The sequence below is a fragment of the Lathamus discolor genome, chromosome 2 (assembly GCF_037157495.1).
Source record: "Lathamus discolor isolate bLatDis1 chromosome 2, bLatDis1.hap1, whole genome shotgun sequence".
In the NCBI taxonomy this organism is placed as follows: domain Eukaryota; kingdom Metazoa; phylum Chordata; class Aves; order Psittaciformes; family Psittacidae; genus Lathamus; species Lathamus discolor.
Genome location: NC_088885.1, coordinates 111,510,610 through 111,527,362, shown reverse-complemented (window position 1 = coordinate 111,527,362; position 16,753 = coordinate 111,510,610). Strand labels below are relative to the sequence as shown.

Sequence of the window (16,753 nt, the reverse complement as noted above, 5' to 3'; positions counted from 1 at the left end):
TGTGATTAAGAGGGATAATTTGTCTTTTAAATGATGTGACATATTAGCTTGGAAAGAAATGTGAATGTTGACTAACAGCTTCCTTACAAATAAAAATAGGAATAAGGGTTCATTAAACATTTGATCTTTTAAAGAAGACAAATGCAAGCAGCTATTCCACATACGACATAAAGAATGAAAAGAGAGAGCCTTTTCAACATGGGGAGAGAGATCGCTTTGGAAAGAAAAGCTAAAAAGTTCTACCACAATATATATCTTCATGACCAGAAAAAACAAGGGTTACGAAACCATCCTCAGGGAGCTGTGAGAGGCTTTAAGAAATAAAGCTTCCAAAGGACAGGACAGAAATTGGAAGGAGACGCACTCAAATTGCTCAGAAATGACTTGGCTGCAAGTGGGGCTAGTCAGAAATCTGAATTCAGAGTTATAGGCATAAGATTTTCAAAGTGGCTTCATGATGCCTTACACAACACTACGTGAACCTCTGTGGCTTGTAGACTTGAATGGTGTAAAACCAGCAGTGTATGGGGCATCCTCTCCAGTGAAGCAATACAGAGAGGTGGGTGCTACAGGAAGCCCTGTCCTGATGACAGGACATCCCTGCTGCATGGACAGGGGACAATAATGCTTAGGGGAATCCAGGAAATGTGGCCCCCACCAGTCCAGTTGGGCAAACTGGGGTCGACCCACACCCTTCCCACCACCTGCCCAGCAAGGTGTTTCGGGGTTAGGAGTGGAGTTTTCAGCTTTTTCTTAGGAAAAGAAGAAAATTTTCCACATTTTCAGGTTCGTTGTTTGTTTCTGGTATTTTATTTTATTTTATTTTTACCTTCTCCTTGCTTCACTTTCTATCCCTGGCTTCTTTCATGCTGCAAGTTCTTCCCCTTTGTGTCCTCTCCATGACTTCCTTTTTCACACAAACAGAAGTGGAAAAAATAAAAGGGAAAAAAAATAAATAGAAGGGAGCAGGGAAAGGTAATAAACCAAGAGGGAAAAAAAAAACACCTCTAGTTTCCGATGTCATATTTATTAACACAGAAAAATGTTCGGGGAATAACAGAAATTTCTCCAAACAACTTCTTTCTTTTCTGAAGATAAATTCTGAAATGTCTTTTTCTCTTTATTTTCATTTACAAATTTTCAGCCTTGTTGTTTCCTGTATCTGTAAAGTAGCCTTGGAGAGACTTAATAGCTCCTAAGGGCATGTGAGACTAAACTCACTCACCACCCTGAGACTTCAGTCCTCAAGGCGGTATTCAGCAATGCAAAGCATGGGACTATTACTTCTATTTGCACATCATCATTACCTAATTGAAACTGTAGCTGAAGGAGAGAGAGGAAAAACCACAGAGCTGACTACAGGTGGCTACCAGAAAAACTTTCTAATTGCCTTTGCGTGGATAGTATGTTTTCATCAGTGCTTCCAGGGCATAGCGAAGGGACAGCCTGGCGCTGCCATCCGCACAGAGTGGCATGTTGGTGGTATAAGTGTGGGTGTTTTTTTTTCCTTTTGCAAGTTCTTCACTTTTTTTTTCCCGATAGATGTGGACAAAGTTTTGTGTAATTTTCCAGTGACCTTGATTATGCAATCGCGTATGACTGCTGCCCTGGACAACATCAAAGATGCCACTCTTGTTATCAGGTGGCCAGCAGCCTCAACTAAGTGGGGGACACCTTGAGGGCCCCTGGCAGTGCCAGGGCAGATGGCCCTTCCTGCCTGCCTTGCTTAACAAGCTTCTCCTGGGGAATCTCTTATTGCTTCTGCTCTGTTTTTTGAGGGGGTGGAGTTTACAGAGCTGGCAGTCATAAAACACACTGAGGTATCGTCGGGGAGATGATGATATATCACGAAAAAACTGAATCTATTTATTTCCCCTTCCAAACAGAGAAAGGATGGTCCCAACCCAGCAACAGCGCATGCTTAACTCCAACCAGGGGCTCAAACCCAACTGAAGTCAAACGGTTAACTTCATCCCCCTTTGAAGTCAACAAGGGCAACCCTTCATCTCAATAGGGCCAGAACCTCCTCCCAGCGCTGAGTGCTTTGATGAATCTGCACTGTAACACGCAAACGAGGTGCAAAGCAGCAGCATCTCTTCCAGGGTCCCTCCCCATCACAGGCGTAACCCTTCTGAGTGAGGCTGGAGCCAGGGCTGGGGCATGGCCCTTCCACCCTTTCTCCAATAGATACGGAACACCAGTGGGAAACACTGCCTCCATTATGTCCCCTCTCCTCCTGGCCACAGGCAGACAGGGAAGGGTGATGATCCTGCAGAGACAATGGGGAGAAGGAAGTAGAAATAGCGCTCCCCAACTCTCTCTTTGTCATGGGTGTCTCTGATCTTGCTCAGTAAACCTCCTTGACAACCTCACAGGTACAGAGAAAACCAACTACAGACTCAAACTGCAAAAATGTGGCTAATGTTACCCAAAACCACCCCCATCACTCTTTCAGTGTTACCATAATTTAACCCTCCACCAAAAACAGATGAAAGCCACCTACACCCAATGTTTCAGGTGGTTGGATGTCAGTGATTTTTGTGGTAGGACCTGGAAAACTAACCTATGAGAGGTTTCTACTTGCTCCTCTTTGAATACTACTCTGCTTTTGGTCCCTTTCCCACAATTTCTTTTCCCTGCAAGCTGGGAGGGAGGTTTTAGCAGCAGGTAATCTGTCTCCTAAGTGCTCTTGACATAGAGAAGCAAAGAGGAATGAAAATTGCCCATTAATCCCTGGGTTTTCAGAAGGTTTTGCATCACATTTCCTGCTATACTGGGTAAGAATTTTCTGATCAAAGCAAGTCCTTTCCAAAGCACAGTAGAAAATGGAGTGAAAAATAAGAAGGAAGAAAAAAGAAAAGATAAGCTCTGGTCAATCAAGCCCTAGGTTTCTTGTCTCCAGTTTGTGATATGTTTTATGATCTCAGACACAACAGATTGTGAGCCTGCAATGTTTGGAAATAGTAGATGATTAAACCTTCTGGCCAGGTGTAAATGCAACCTTTGTCTTCTGATGACTGTGTGAGAATTACCTTCCTTCTCAAAGTCCCCGGCTGGCCCTGCTCTCTTCACTGTTGCAAACGTCTCCTGCTTGGAGCTGCAACCACAATGTGTTTCCACTTCTCATCTATCCAGGCACCGACACAATCCATATCACTCCAACTGTCTCAAGGTATAGCAAAAAACAAAACCACCCCAAAATGCTGAGCAAGCTACTGAAAACCTGGAAGAATGTGGCCTGTGACTTTTCCTACTTCTTCTACAGGGGGGATTTTGTACCAGGCAAATAATAAAAAATGTATAATGATTGACTAGGCTTTTAAACCTGAGCTGAAGGTAAGTTTGCCTTGCTGTTCCAGTTAAATATTCTTACTAGCCCCCTTCTCTTTCTTCAGTTGATCATGACACAAAATTCCCTTCAGCCTGATTCATTCTTTATGCTTTAGAAGTTTGGGTAACAGTCAAAGCTGACCTTTAGAGTCATAAACAAATTAAATTGTTTCACAACCAAATAATATGAAACAATATTGAATAGCTAGGCTTCCGCTGAGTTTCCTCTTAAAGAGAAAGAAGCCTTGAAACAGTAGAGACATGGGAGATGATAGAGGGAGAGGGGTGGAGGATAAGGAGTGCTGCTACTCCACACGGCAATGAGACAGCGAAGCACTGGGGTCTGGCTCCAGACTGACAGATATCAGCACTTTGAAGATGCTGAGAGGCCTTTATTAATTATTTACTCTTTCGGGAGCAGAGTGCTCCCCCAGAGGCATACCCCACTGCAAGCCTGTTGCTGCAGAGGCACTGGTGCTGACAGAGCCCCGCACTCTGGCTACGTACAGTTCAAGGTGAAACCCAAAGGTGGCCAAAGTGGCCTTTGTGCCACTGGGCTGGAGACCGTTCCTCCTCTCCCCTCTGTTTACCTGAACTTTGGCTGCGCGTGGTCCAGCCTCCCTGCATGCACAGCACCCGCTGCCACGCGCGGTCCCGCTGACATGGATGCAGGGCAGGGCTGTGTCACCTGCTGCTGCCTCTGCGGGGACATCCTTGAGAGCGGGGCTGTTCACCAGGGGTTGGGTGCCTGCCCAGAGGCTGCCAGCTCCCGAGGTGGCAAGCAGTGGGGGGATGAGATGCTGTAGGGTTCAGCACATTTACAGAGCATCGCTGGAATGTGAAACATCTGGGGCAGATGGGGAGGTGTGATAAGGCTCCTTGCTGTCCTTAAAAACACTATGAAGTGGCCAGGTAGGCATTCCGCTGCAAAGGGGGATTCCCCACCTGGCACCAAGCTGATCCCAGTTGCCTTCAAGGCTCTGGGACCACCACAGGTGGCACAGCCTCAGGCCCTGATGGAGGTCCCCTGTGGCCCCCCTGCTGTGGGTGGCAGGGTGGCACTCGGGTACCTGTTCACCCCATCCCTTTTTCCCAACTGGGCACAGGCCGCCCTTCCTCCTCCCTTGCTGTGCAGTAAGTTATGTATAAAAGCACTAGATGAAGATAGAAACAGCAATAAACTGTGCCCTGGGCTGACTCCAGCAATGCAGCACAACCGCTATACTGGGAAGGTGGTGACCGCTGAACCCTTGTTCCTGCACCATGGCTGGTGGAGGCATCCCTGGCCTCTGGACACTCACATTGGCACGACACTGGTCTATGGAGTACTACTCTGCATCTGCACTGGCACCAGGACAACACGCTGCTGTACCATGCCAACACTGAGGTTAAGGAAATTCATTATCCTCTTCCCTGCTGCAAGGGATAGCTCCAGACTGGAGAAGTAGTCATGGTCTGGGCATCAGGGACACACATGGTGTTGGTGCGACCTGCACCTGCACAGCAACACTCTGAGAATGGTGCACTTGTACATAATATAAAGAGATTCAAACCACTATAATTATTTCCATATGTGATGTCTACACACACAACACAAGCAAGGATCTATTTCTAGGAGGCATACGAACAACACTCATAGCTGCTGCTTTTCTCCCAGGCTGGACGCTCAGCTACAGATGTGTTGTGGACGGTCATCTACGGCCTAAACTGCTATTACTGTCACTGATATGAAAAGCCTTTTATTATCTACAGGTTTGTGCCATTTATGAAGTGGAAGCCAACAGACGTGAAGCACATTCGGATGCCTTAATTAACTTGAAGAATTATGAAGCCATGCCTGTAACTGAAATACAGTTTTGCCTCTTGTAAACCATTTGACATAAGAATGATGATGCTGAGGATTAGACGTAGAAATACATCTAAATATTTATACTACGTTCATTACACCAGTATCCAAGCATACGTTTATGTTGTAACCTGCACTTCTACACCTGTTAAGTTTGCTCTGCTGTATAACCCGTGCTACCTATTGCATGGTGCCAGGGGTGCCTTCCTGCAGAGACTGTCTGCTTCTGGGATGATACAGGTTAAACCCCTTTCTCTGGGCAGTACATTTCCCATGCTCTCAGTGCAAGACTTCCTGAGGCTTCGAAACTAGGACACTGAGTTGAACAGACTCCTCATCTAAATCAGGCTGGTAACCCCTATCTATAGCCCCAACCCACTAAACCCCTCACATCATATTTCAAAGTCCTCTGACACAGAGCTCCAGCAACCACATTTCATTACAGCAGGGAAATGCTGTGGCAGGAATCCAGTAGCTGCTGTCACCAAAATGCTGACAGAATCTGAGGTTAAAGGTACTAAATGTTTCGCTGTTAATGAAGCCAGTGCAATGATGCTTTGCTGTTAATAAAGCCAATGTAACGTGTTTTTGTGAGGACGAAAGGAGGACTTTGCGAGCAGCGATGATGAGATACACGCAGAGCTGTGAAAATAACTTCAAATGAGATTTTAGAAATCTTATAAGTAAAATGTATGTGCATTTCAATCAAGTGTTTTGCTCTCCCTTTAATGATTTTTTTCCCTTTTGAAATAATAGCCAATAAAGTGAAGAAAACTAATTTTGAAACAAAAAAGTCAACATGCTCTATTTTGAAAAGTTCAGTGCAGAACTTGTTATCCCTCGGCATTTTCCTCACAAAAATACGTTTTCTAGTAAATAAATCATTCGGAATAATTCATCTAATTCTACATTTATTACAGTGAAAAGCAATGTTAGCAATTCAACATGCACACAAACTCACACAGGAGCTCACCTTTCTTTTTTGCTCATGAAACAGAACTGCAAGCGCTGCAGGCAGAACTTTTAGCCAAAAGGCATTTTGGAGCTTTTGTGTCAGAAAGCTAAACACTTTGACAGGTCATTTCTAACTTTTCCTACTAGACCCTATGACACTTGCTCCTTGTCCCGTTCCAGAAGATCTCTTTTACAGTCAAAATCTCCAAGGAGGTGGTTTCCCTCAGCATCCTCCATTCTGCCTTACCAACCCTCTTCTTTTGCCACTCCAGTTACCAGACATGAGCATTCAAGGTGTGATCATGGTCTCAACGCATGACAATTCTCAAACTGGACCAGTCATTTAGCACCATCACTTTGCTTCTACTAAGCTATTTAAAAAAGGGTATTTCGTTTTCATGAACGCATGGAAATGTGTTGTTTACACACACACACGCACTAATGTCACCAGTCAGTGAAATTAGTGCCCTCAGTGCGGCACTGGGCCCTCAGCGTGGCACTGGGCAGTAGCAGCTCCCTTGCCATCCTCCTTGAAGAATGAGTGTTGCTTTGCAAGAGAGAGTTTTTGCTTGCAGGATGGAGAGGAGGAGTGCCATGCTGTTCTGAGCAGCCACATCCCCTGGGGAACGGGTGAAGGATGCCGGCCACCACTGGGAGCAGAGCCTGGGAGATCCAGCTTAGTTAAAGGGATTTGTCCCCTCGACATGCTGCTGGGGGCAACAGTCTCACGTTTGCACTGCAGGGACACCTCTCACCTCCATTCCCATATCTAATAGCAATTCTGGTTTCTGGGACTCAGCCCCAGACTGTTTCATGCTATTTCTGTTTCATCCACCTGCCATTATCTTCCTCTGGTTTTCAGAAATTACTGCCAAATTATGCTGCTCTAATTCCCCCCCGCTTTCCATCAGTAATTTCTTTTCTAGGGTGGAGAGCTTCCCAGATCACCCTCCACCCACTTACACACATGCATGCACACACACTTTATAGAAAGTGTTTACTTATGCGGGGGCAATAGTTTAAAAGGTAAATGAAATAGAGGACGCAGCCTGGATTGGCTTAGCAACACAAACAGTGCCAGCAGGTAAAGGGCCCAGGCCTGTTCTTTCCCACCTCAGAATTGTTTTAAAATGACACCCCTTCATAATTAATTGTGCAGCAGCTGATTAGTCACTATTGACAGACCTGGAGCCAATTGACTCTTTCTTTTTTTCTACTTCATTTTTTTTTTATCTGGCTGGGGGAAATATGAAGTGCCTGTAGCCACACACACAGTACACCTCCTGGTGATTACATCAGGCAGCTGAGCAATTAGCGCCAGTCCTATCAGCTCAGGAGCTGGAGGCTACAGTAGCAGGATCACAGCCCAGCCTTAGCCTTTAATATGAAAATGAAGAAGGGAAGCATCAAAATCCCATAAACCCTAGAAGTCAAACAGAGCCAACTGGGAGTTTGTTTGTTGATAAGGCGAAGGAAGAAATGCAGCTGATAAAACAGAGTGCTTCTTCTGCTCTTCTGGTCTCAATCGTGGGTGAGGAGGATTAAAATACTCAGGAGGCAGCCTGAATCCACCCAAGTGGGAAAACAACCCCAGTGGCAGAAAACGTGTGTGTGCTTCATTAGCAATGGAGTTGGGGCAGAAGGGGTGGGTCTGTAGCCCTTTCCACTTCCAGGCATCTGTGAGTGCTTAGCAAAGCAAATGAGTTTGCTCCAGGACAGGGCAAGGACACATCACACCAGGGGAAGGTACCAGCAGCTTTTACTCACCTTGATCTAAAATAGCAATCATTATATTGCTGGAAGCTTTGAAAGAACAAAGTCAGTCTCCATTACCAAGAATGCAGTTGAGGTCCTCCAGATCTCCAGCAGCCCGCTTCCAGACATGCTGCTTTCATGCACCTCAGCACTGTATCAGTTTAACTCAGCCGTTGTACAACCCAGTAAAGCTGAGTCCTGCCACTGTGCAAACACTTTACTCTCAAAGAAGAGGATCCGTACAAGACCTTAGCCAACTTCAGAGTACTTCTGAGTAAGGTATTAAGCCAATATCAGTGCCTACATTAGGTGCTTGCTCCAGTGTGAGTTAATCAGTTTAAACCCATACCTTTAGGTAAATACTCGTGTGCAGGCAGACAATGACTTGGGATTTGACTAAAGCTCAGTGAATACAATGTGAATGAATGTGTGCTCTGAATAAATAAATAATGAAAGAGCCACCTAATTAAGGCTTCTCTGTGTCCATTCTTCTGGCAGAAGAGGCACTCTATGCAGAAAACCTTAGGATCAGCTATAAAGCAGATTACATGAATTTGGCACAGGATCTGGTGTTCTGGAAGCTGCGGAGCTCATCGGGAGTATGCTGCTCTGGAAAAACTCTTCTTTGTGGAAAGGTCTCCACATAACCCATGTTTAAATGTGACACACATGATTTTACATCCCAGTTGTAGCAGCTTCCAAACTTAAGCCCAAAAGCACAGGAGACTGCAGAACAGAGATCCCACAGTTGACTGATATGAACCATCTTGGCTCCAAACCACCCGGGTGACATGGACCTTATAAACACGCCTAACCTAACCCTGGACTGGGTTAATATGCATAGTCCAAATGTGCTTGGAGCTACTTTCTCAGTTTAAATCAATATAAAATGCAGCATTATGGTTAGTAGAAATTGCATCAGTTAAACTAGAACCAAATCACACTATTTATAATTACAGTTTAGGGTCCAGTTCGCCTTGGAAGTATGTAAATACTGCACCATTTGATGTCCTCACAGCCCGTAGATGAACCCTGGGATCAGGACCATATGTGTCCTTCTGCGCTGTTCACAGCTATTCCGTAGAGAATCAACATTTATGGCTCAAAAGAATGCTGCAAGGACTTTGGAAAAAAGAAACTGAGCCCCACCTTTGCTTTTAACTGGAATCAAAACAGTTTTATGTCTGTAAAACCATTCTGAGCCTTAACTATCATTTGTTTACAGGAACCAGGACACAGGCTCCGTCTGAAAATGCAGTTTTCTCAGGAAACACCCTGGAAATGCAACTGCTCACACCCCTAAACTTGCAGAACCACTGAATGTGCTGAACAAGGGCCTATGCAGAGGCAAGGAGTCACAAGAAAGGATTAGAGAATAGCAAGCCTACAGTGTGAAGCAGCATATTGGTATCGCAGTGGCAAGACAATGTAGCTTCAGAGAAGCATGCATGAATCTCACTTGGGTTGCAGATTTTTTCTTCTGGTTCATTTTTAGGCCATAAATCATGTTTCTGTCTTGCTTGGCCTCTTATTTTTCAGGGCAGGATCTTCCACCAGTTCTTAATTCCTGTTTTCTCATTCCTTACCAGCTTCTGCAAGGAGCAGGTTTTCCACATGTTCCACTCCAGAAATGTCTCACAGTATTTGGCCCTACAGTTGATGTAACCAGCAGTCACATCTCATCTTTTATCCTATGCCTGCTGAAACAAACCACAGGGCTCCTGCTCCAGCCAAGGGGACATGAAATCGGATGACAGCTCTAAAGATGGGCACCCAAAGCTACATATGGAAAAAATAACTGAACTAATTTTCCATAGAGCAGAGGTTCAGAATCCAAGATGCTCTTTTTGGTAACACAGACAGGTAACCACATTGAAATTCAGACTCTTGGAGTCAATTTGCAACCCATTTGACATGGCACTGTTGAAACACTGAGTCAGAAGCTTACAACCAGTTTCCTTTGACCCACCACTAAGCTATGCAGCCAATGCCTAACTCACAGTCTTTACTTCCAAAAGGAACACTTGTACTCTTTCACCCAAACAAGCCTTGCTCCCTAGGTCCTTGCTTAACTTCTGCAGGTACTTTTCAAAAGCGGCTTTTATCTTTATCAACAAAGCATGCTCACAGAGCCCAGTAACTACCTGGATTGCCTGGCCTTAGTGACTTCTGACAACAAAATGGAGTCTGTTCCAGTTGAAGAAGAGTAGGATAGTCTTTGGGGGATTTCAGTCCCCAGGTTTTGTTAAGAAAGCAACACTCTTGCCTATATATCTCTATACAACACCTCCAGATTTCTCTCTTAAGTGTCTTCTGAGATATGTAACTTTACACACAGGCTTTGACCTCCTGGTTTGAAATTGTTCCCCTGACCTGTTACTCAGCTGCAGCCAGTCTTCTTCCCCTCCTCATCCACATAGAGACTTTCCTCTCTGATTCCCACAGCTGCTTCTCTTTTGCAAGACCTGTCTCCACACAGCTGTGCTAACAGGTCTCTGCGGGACCCTACCTGGTCCCCAGGGTCCCTCACTGCCTCTCCAGCTGCCTGGTGTCAGGAGGTTAATCCTAGCACACGCAGGCAGGCAGGTCCCACACGACCTGTTTAGGCATTCCTCGTCACCTCTCCATCCATCCCACTCCATTTTGCTCTGCTATGGTCTCACTCAACACAAGGGTGACTTAGCAGGTATTCAGTTTCCTGCCTGATGTCCTCCTGACCTTCCTGCTGGAGTACCCACTGCTGAGCCTGCTCCATCAGGACCCCCAGTGTTCTCTGTTTCCAATCAGGATGTCTCTCTTCTCACCTCTTCCATCTTCCTTGTGAAAATGAAAACCATACCTCACAGCTTTTACCTCAGAAAGAGCGCTCTGGACTTCCCTATCTGAAAGGCACTGGCATAGGCGGAGAGGAAGGACAGGCACGAGGAGCTACAAACATAGGACACAGAGTCATCAGGTAGCAGAAATCCCTACTAACCATGATGGTATCCCTGCCTTCAGTGATGCCTGAAAAAAATAAAGAAGTCATTAATTTCTGGAAGCAACCAAAAGACAAGGTGTTCTAGACCATACAGGTACACACTGAAGATGGGATTTGGGAAGGCACTAAGGATGGGAAAGCTGGGGCCAATGATTCAGGCACTTGCATGGGAGTGTGGAAAATCTGGCTGTGTTGCTCATCTCTACATCTGACCTGCCTTGAGGAACTCATGGGCTCACTTGCCCCTATCCTATGGTATCTACTTAGATAAGAAGGATCCAAGAGGTGGTGTTGCTGCCTTTGTGTGTGTGTATGTGTGACAGTGAGACCACCAGATGCCCAGCTCTCAAGGTGTGGCAGCAAGGTGAATGGTCCTCACAAGAGAAGGAGTGAGAGGCTGTGAAGTTCTGCTTCCTCAGGTCCCAGGCAGCTGAAATCCATTACAGATGACATTGTAATAAACACTATCATTATTCGTTAGTGGGGGAGAAGTGTTTGGAGGTGGGAGGGCAATGTTTTCAGGCTCAGCTCTTCAAGCCAGACGCTGAGGAAATGCTGGCAAACCTGGATGGTCTGAGCATAGGGGACACCTTTCAAATCTTCTAGTGAGTCCCACCTTGCTCATCAGGAAAGGCCTACCAGTGAGTTTGTACTCATAGGGTTATTTATCCCTGACACTCTCATGATTGCTCCGGCTGTATTTTTTCAGCTTTTGAATTTGAAAGAATGTGAGGAGGTGAGAAGAGAGGGAGAGTAAGGGTCCTGTGCCTCAGGGTGGCTTTGGCTCCACAGGTTTGAAGCTTTACATATATAAAAGAGATGTGTCTGTACCCATATCAGCAGATACGCATTTGACAGGTGTTAATTATTGTTCTTTCTCATTAGTAGCAGTTAGAAATGATAATTTCTCTTCTGCAGATTATTTTGCGATTGCGAAATTTCACACAATTTTGACACCAAAGTATAAACCTGAATTGCTTGCCTATTTTAAATTACAGAATGGATATCCTGGAGGGCTTTGTTGGGATAATTCCAGGAAACCTCACTTCACCAAAGATGATTCAGTAGTTGAATGGAGCCTGCAGCTACTTAGAGAAAAATGCTGAAATAACAGATTTCGATTTCATCATCCACACGAAATGCAGAAGGTTTAGTGATTTGTTTCCATATATTCAGTGACAGCAGAACTGGATTTATTTCGCATGAAATGTTTAGAAATGTCAAAAGGAATAATTGTTCCACCCAGGCTTTATTGTATCCTGCAGTTATAGCAAGCGGCACTGTTGCTAGTTCGTGTGTTTCTTATTCTTCTCTTTTTCCTTTGCCCAGGGCATTAGTACACAGGTACTAATATTCAAGAAGCAGGACCCAGAGTAAGACAATTTAAAAGACTTAGTAATCCATGAATAAACTATGTCTGTCTAGGAGGAGCTGGAATTTTTGCCACAGTGGTCCAATGCTCTGACTGCCAGGATGCTCCACTGTACTCCCACTCATTATTCCACTCGAGGACCATTTGGTCATGCCAACTTTTCCTTGTTTTTCCGTATACATTTGATCAGCGGTTTGTTCCAACTGTGGAATAATGCCCAGACAATACCTGCACATTGGTAACATTTGCTGTTTGACTTTTGCAGGGTCATGTTCTGCTGTCTTCGAGCAACTGAGTGAAGATACAGGAGCTGCACCACTGGGACTGGGGCAATGTGCCTCAGGTTGTCTCTGATAAATGTTTTATCAGAGAAGCATCATGTTGATCTGGACCTGTCAGAAAGGGAACATTTGCTAGATGGCTTATTTCCAAAGAAAATCTGGTCACCTTGAAACTTTGTCAACCTCCTTCCAGCAGCAGTCAGGACCCAGTGTTTAAAGAAAAAAGGTTGATAGAGTAAAACCACAATGCACCTGGAGAACAGTGCATCTTGTTCTAGAGGAAAAAACTCTACCTCTTTCCCTACCACTTCTAGGTTGCTAAGGGTGTAATGGGGTTCCACCAAGTAGAGGCATGGAAATGGAGAGAACACTAGTGGGTAAACTAGCTCCTGGTTTGGTGTCCACACTTCCAAAACCATCAAAAAATGCAGGGAATATTCAGAAAAATACAGATGAAAGGCAGCATCTGTCAGTGTTCAGCTTTTTAGAAGAAGCCTGAGTTGACTTGCTGATGGTGCCATTTCATTCATAAAGAAATGGTGTCACGTAGCAAAACCCACCTCTCTTTGGTAGAAAAAGACACAACATAAACAGCTGGAAGTTGAAGCCAGGTATTAAAAAGAGCTATATGAGAACTAAGAGCTGTAAGAACTAAGAGCTCATCCTTACTAGTGAGGATGAGCAGTACGCCCGCAAAGGGTGGGAGCCTTGCTGGTAGATGTGCTTCAGCCAAAGGCAAGCTGCTGGGCTCACAGTGGGGATGAAATGCAGGGAGGAGCTGTGAGGCCAAGCTTTCACAAATAACATAGGAAGGACTAAAACTACTAACACTTGTGTTTAGCTGCTGCTGTCAGTAGCCACCTGTTACACAATTTTTCCCAATTTCCATCTTTCACAATCATTTCTATTCCTGGAGGAAAAGCTTTGGAACCTCATGGACATCTTTATCCACTTACTTCAGCACACGTATAATTTTTCACAGAGCAGACCACCCCCATCCACTTGCTAACCCCTTAGCTTTCCCAGATTGTTGCATTCCCAGATGCTAAACACTAATCACCAAGTAGGGAGGTGTGTGAAACCACCAGAAATAGATCTTTTACATCCCACATTGTGTCATGACAAATGATTTGCCGTTAATGAATTTCACCAGGACTAGCAGGGTGGGGGCCACAGGTGTGGTTTTGAGATCCCAGCAGCAGCTATTTGAGGTGCAGCAGCCACAGGGTGTGTGCAATGGGCCGATCTGAGAATCATCCAAAAGACAGGCGTGAAGGCATGGAAGAGGCAGTGTGCTCTGAATTCAGCTTAGGCTGCCACTGCTTGAAAAAATCCAAGCTGTATGAGACATTTGTTGGTTAAGAGTACGTTTCCCTCCTTTTCTACTTTCTTTTTTAATGTATTTTCACCTATAACATACCTTATTCTTTGTTTTTCCACAGCTCTCCCAGTCCTCTTCCCAGTGTTTCCTCTTCCCACCTCTGGCCTGTGGTTTCTCCACTGCTAATTAAGTGCACCTCAAGCAGAGGTGGGGTCATTACAAAACAGTGCTCCACAAAATCAGCTCAGAGCTGGCCCTGCACTTCCTGAGGGTGGGATGGGGCCACATCCCAATGCTTTCAGTAGCCCCGTCGATGGCACCGCGCCCCCTGGCTGGATGTGCTGCAGCCTCTCAGCCCAAGGGACGGAGGCAGAGGCAAAGCTTCCTGACGTGTTTGCACAGAGCTGCTTATCTCCTCAGCCCCTTCACCCAGCTTTGCTAAGAGACATCTTCATGGCCAGACATCACATATTATGACTACGACAAAAGGCCACAGTTTTAGACAGTTTGTGTATGGTTTGAAATTATTCAGCTGTTTTAATGAGAAGAAAGACCTTGATGCCCGTGATGTCAGAGATAAGAAAGTGTGGAAAGCAGCAGATGTGTGACCTTGCCGCTCTCCTGTTGCTTTCTCCTTTGTCCTGTGTGCTGCAGCTCTTCAAGGTTTTAATACCGGGAAGGGGCGAGGGGAAGGCAAAATGCAGGTTTCACTGTAACTCAAAATCCCATCTTGTGAAGCAACTCACTGGCTCTTAATACAAGGCACTAATGGTAACCAAAATCTAGCAGCTGCTCAAGAATCATGACCTTGCAGGCTGCAGCCCTTTCCGGTACCTGGTTATTGGTTCTTATGGTGAATTAGGATTAAAGTTGTCAGTATTTAGTGTTTTCCTGGACAGAGAAGTTTTCCGAAATAAAAATGTAAGTTCATGGACACTGAAAGCCTTTCTCATGCAGAAGAGCATCTCCAAAAATGTGAGCATGATTTGATGTACTTTTGTGCCAAATAGTGTCTTTGGCCTATCAGGGAGATCTGCACTGTGAGAGCTGGAGCCAGCAAACAGGCATGGGCACCTAAACAGAACCTTAACAGTCCCAGAGGCATCTAAGTACATAGGCTGGGTGCTCCACTTCTCTGCCCAAGTGCACTACACCCTTCAGACACCTGGGATGTACCTGGCTTCTTTAGGCTTAGTCAAGCTGAGTTGTAAAGCACCTAAGCCCTGCACGTGTCTGGCACAAGATTTACTTCTTGCTGCCTTGCCAGCAGCATCTTCTTTGCCCAGCACTGTCTTGAGGAAGGGTTGGTGCTGTCTCACGTGCTTTCAAATCTGAATCACGTATCTTCAAGCACAGCAGAGAAATACAGTTTCAATACAAAAGTGGTTGGACCACCCAGTCCGAAGAGCAGCTGTTCATGGTTCATGGTTGACAAGTGTAGAGACACAGAAAGGGACTCAGGCTTGGTGCCTGGTTCTACCTGGCATCATTTGTCAAAGCATGGAGGAACGTGGATTGCGACCACCAGCCTGGCAGGTATTCAGGATAGAGGATCAGAATTTAAAATTTAAAATGAGGCAAAACCAGGAAAAAAGACACACTGTTTTGGCAATTCAGAGAGATGGTGCGACACGACTCAGCGGGGAAGGGTTCAAGGATTTACAGTTAGGCGGGAATAATCAGCTGAACAAATACCAGGTGGAAACGGCTGGTTAAGCAGCAGTTCTCCAGAAAAGATTCTAAATCACACTTTTACCAAACCCAAAACTAATAAAGCAAATGTCATGTTGGGAGGAATAATGATAAGCATTGCTCTTTTGAAGAAATCACCCTTTTGTTCAGCGTAGTCCTGGTATGCTGCTGCTGTTATAGTGCAGCCAGTTTTAGGCAATGCACCTTAGGAGAGATGTGGACCCTTTGGAAAGAGTCCAAGGATAGCAGAGGTCTGGGAAACATGACCTACATGGGAGGGCTGAAAGAACTGGATGGCTTAGGTGTAAAAACATACTGATGGGGATACAGTAACAAAACTCATGAAACAGCTCGTAGATGACGAGGGGAACAAGTCTGCTCCGCTCTTCCTATTGGATGGGTGAAAAACCTCTCTAGTGGAGACAAAGGTCCTTAAGAATAATGTAAGAACATCTTTCACAGCACAACACGTGTGTAGTTGGTCACTTCTTGGGCAGAGAGATGCTTTTGGAGATCTCTTCCAATCCCTCTGTCCATCAGCGTGCTCCAGGCAGAGGATCCCCCATTGCATGCACACAGGCAGGCAGCCACCCTCACATACCCACCGCCAAATAAACATCCTCAACACCCACCTTCAGGAATGGCTCCTTTTGACGTTATTCCACTTGGCACAGAAGGTGCCATTTGTCAGGAGACTGAGATGATGCCTGCCTGGCCCAGTCCTTGCAGGTCTGGTAGGAACAGTGTGGATTGGAAAAGGTTGTCACAGCTGCTGGTCCCTGAGGTGGCCAGCCGGATACTCCCCTGGGGCATTGATGGGAAAGATAGGCCTATTTGAAGAGTATTTAGAGCATCTGTGTTACCCCTGAAAATACTTCCTGAAGAAGCTTCTCTCCCTTCCTTAACTATAAAGGTAGCTAAGGTGATCAAGAGGCTACATAAATAAACTGGGCGCATTGCCTTATAATCTCTCCCTCCCCCAGAATGCCCTGCTTGGAAAAAGTGTCATTTTTGCATACATTCCTCGGGACATTTAATTACTCTAGGAAGTAATTCCATTTCTCTAGTAAGATGTTGACCCTTGAACTCGAGATTCGATATTTAAAGCATTATCAGGATGTCATATTTACTTTTCAAATTACAGTCCCACAGCAGCTCCCTACTGATTGCAGCTAGAAATCACCATGGCAGTCCATCCTCACTTGCAAATGCTCTGCCTGAC

At 45.3% G+C, this 16,753-nt stretch overlaps 1 long non-coding RNA gene across 2 annotated transcripts; it reads left to right on the top strand.

The window, feature by feature from the left end:
• Positions 1-11,372: 11,372 nt before the first annotated feature.
• Positions 11,373-15,433, top strand: LOC136009346 (uncharacterized). Of its 2 annotated transcripts, none has more exons than XR_010610512.1 (3): positions 11,373-11,506; positions 12,503-13,882; positions 13,961-15,433. It is a non-coding gene; the product is annotated as an uncharacterized LOC136009346 (long non-coding RNA). The 2 variants fall into 2 exon arrangements; XR_010610513.1 differs by lacking the exon at positions 11,373-11,506 and adding an exon at positions 11,868-12,013.
• Positions 15,434-16,753: the final 1,320 nt, after the last annotated feature.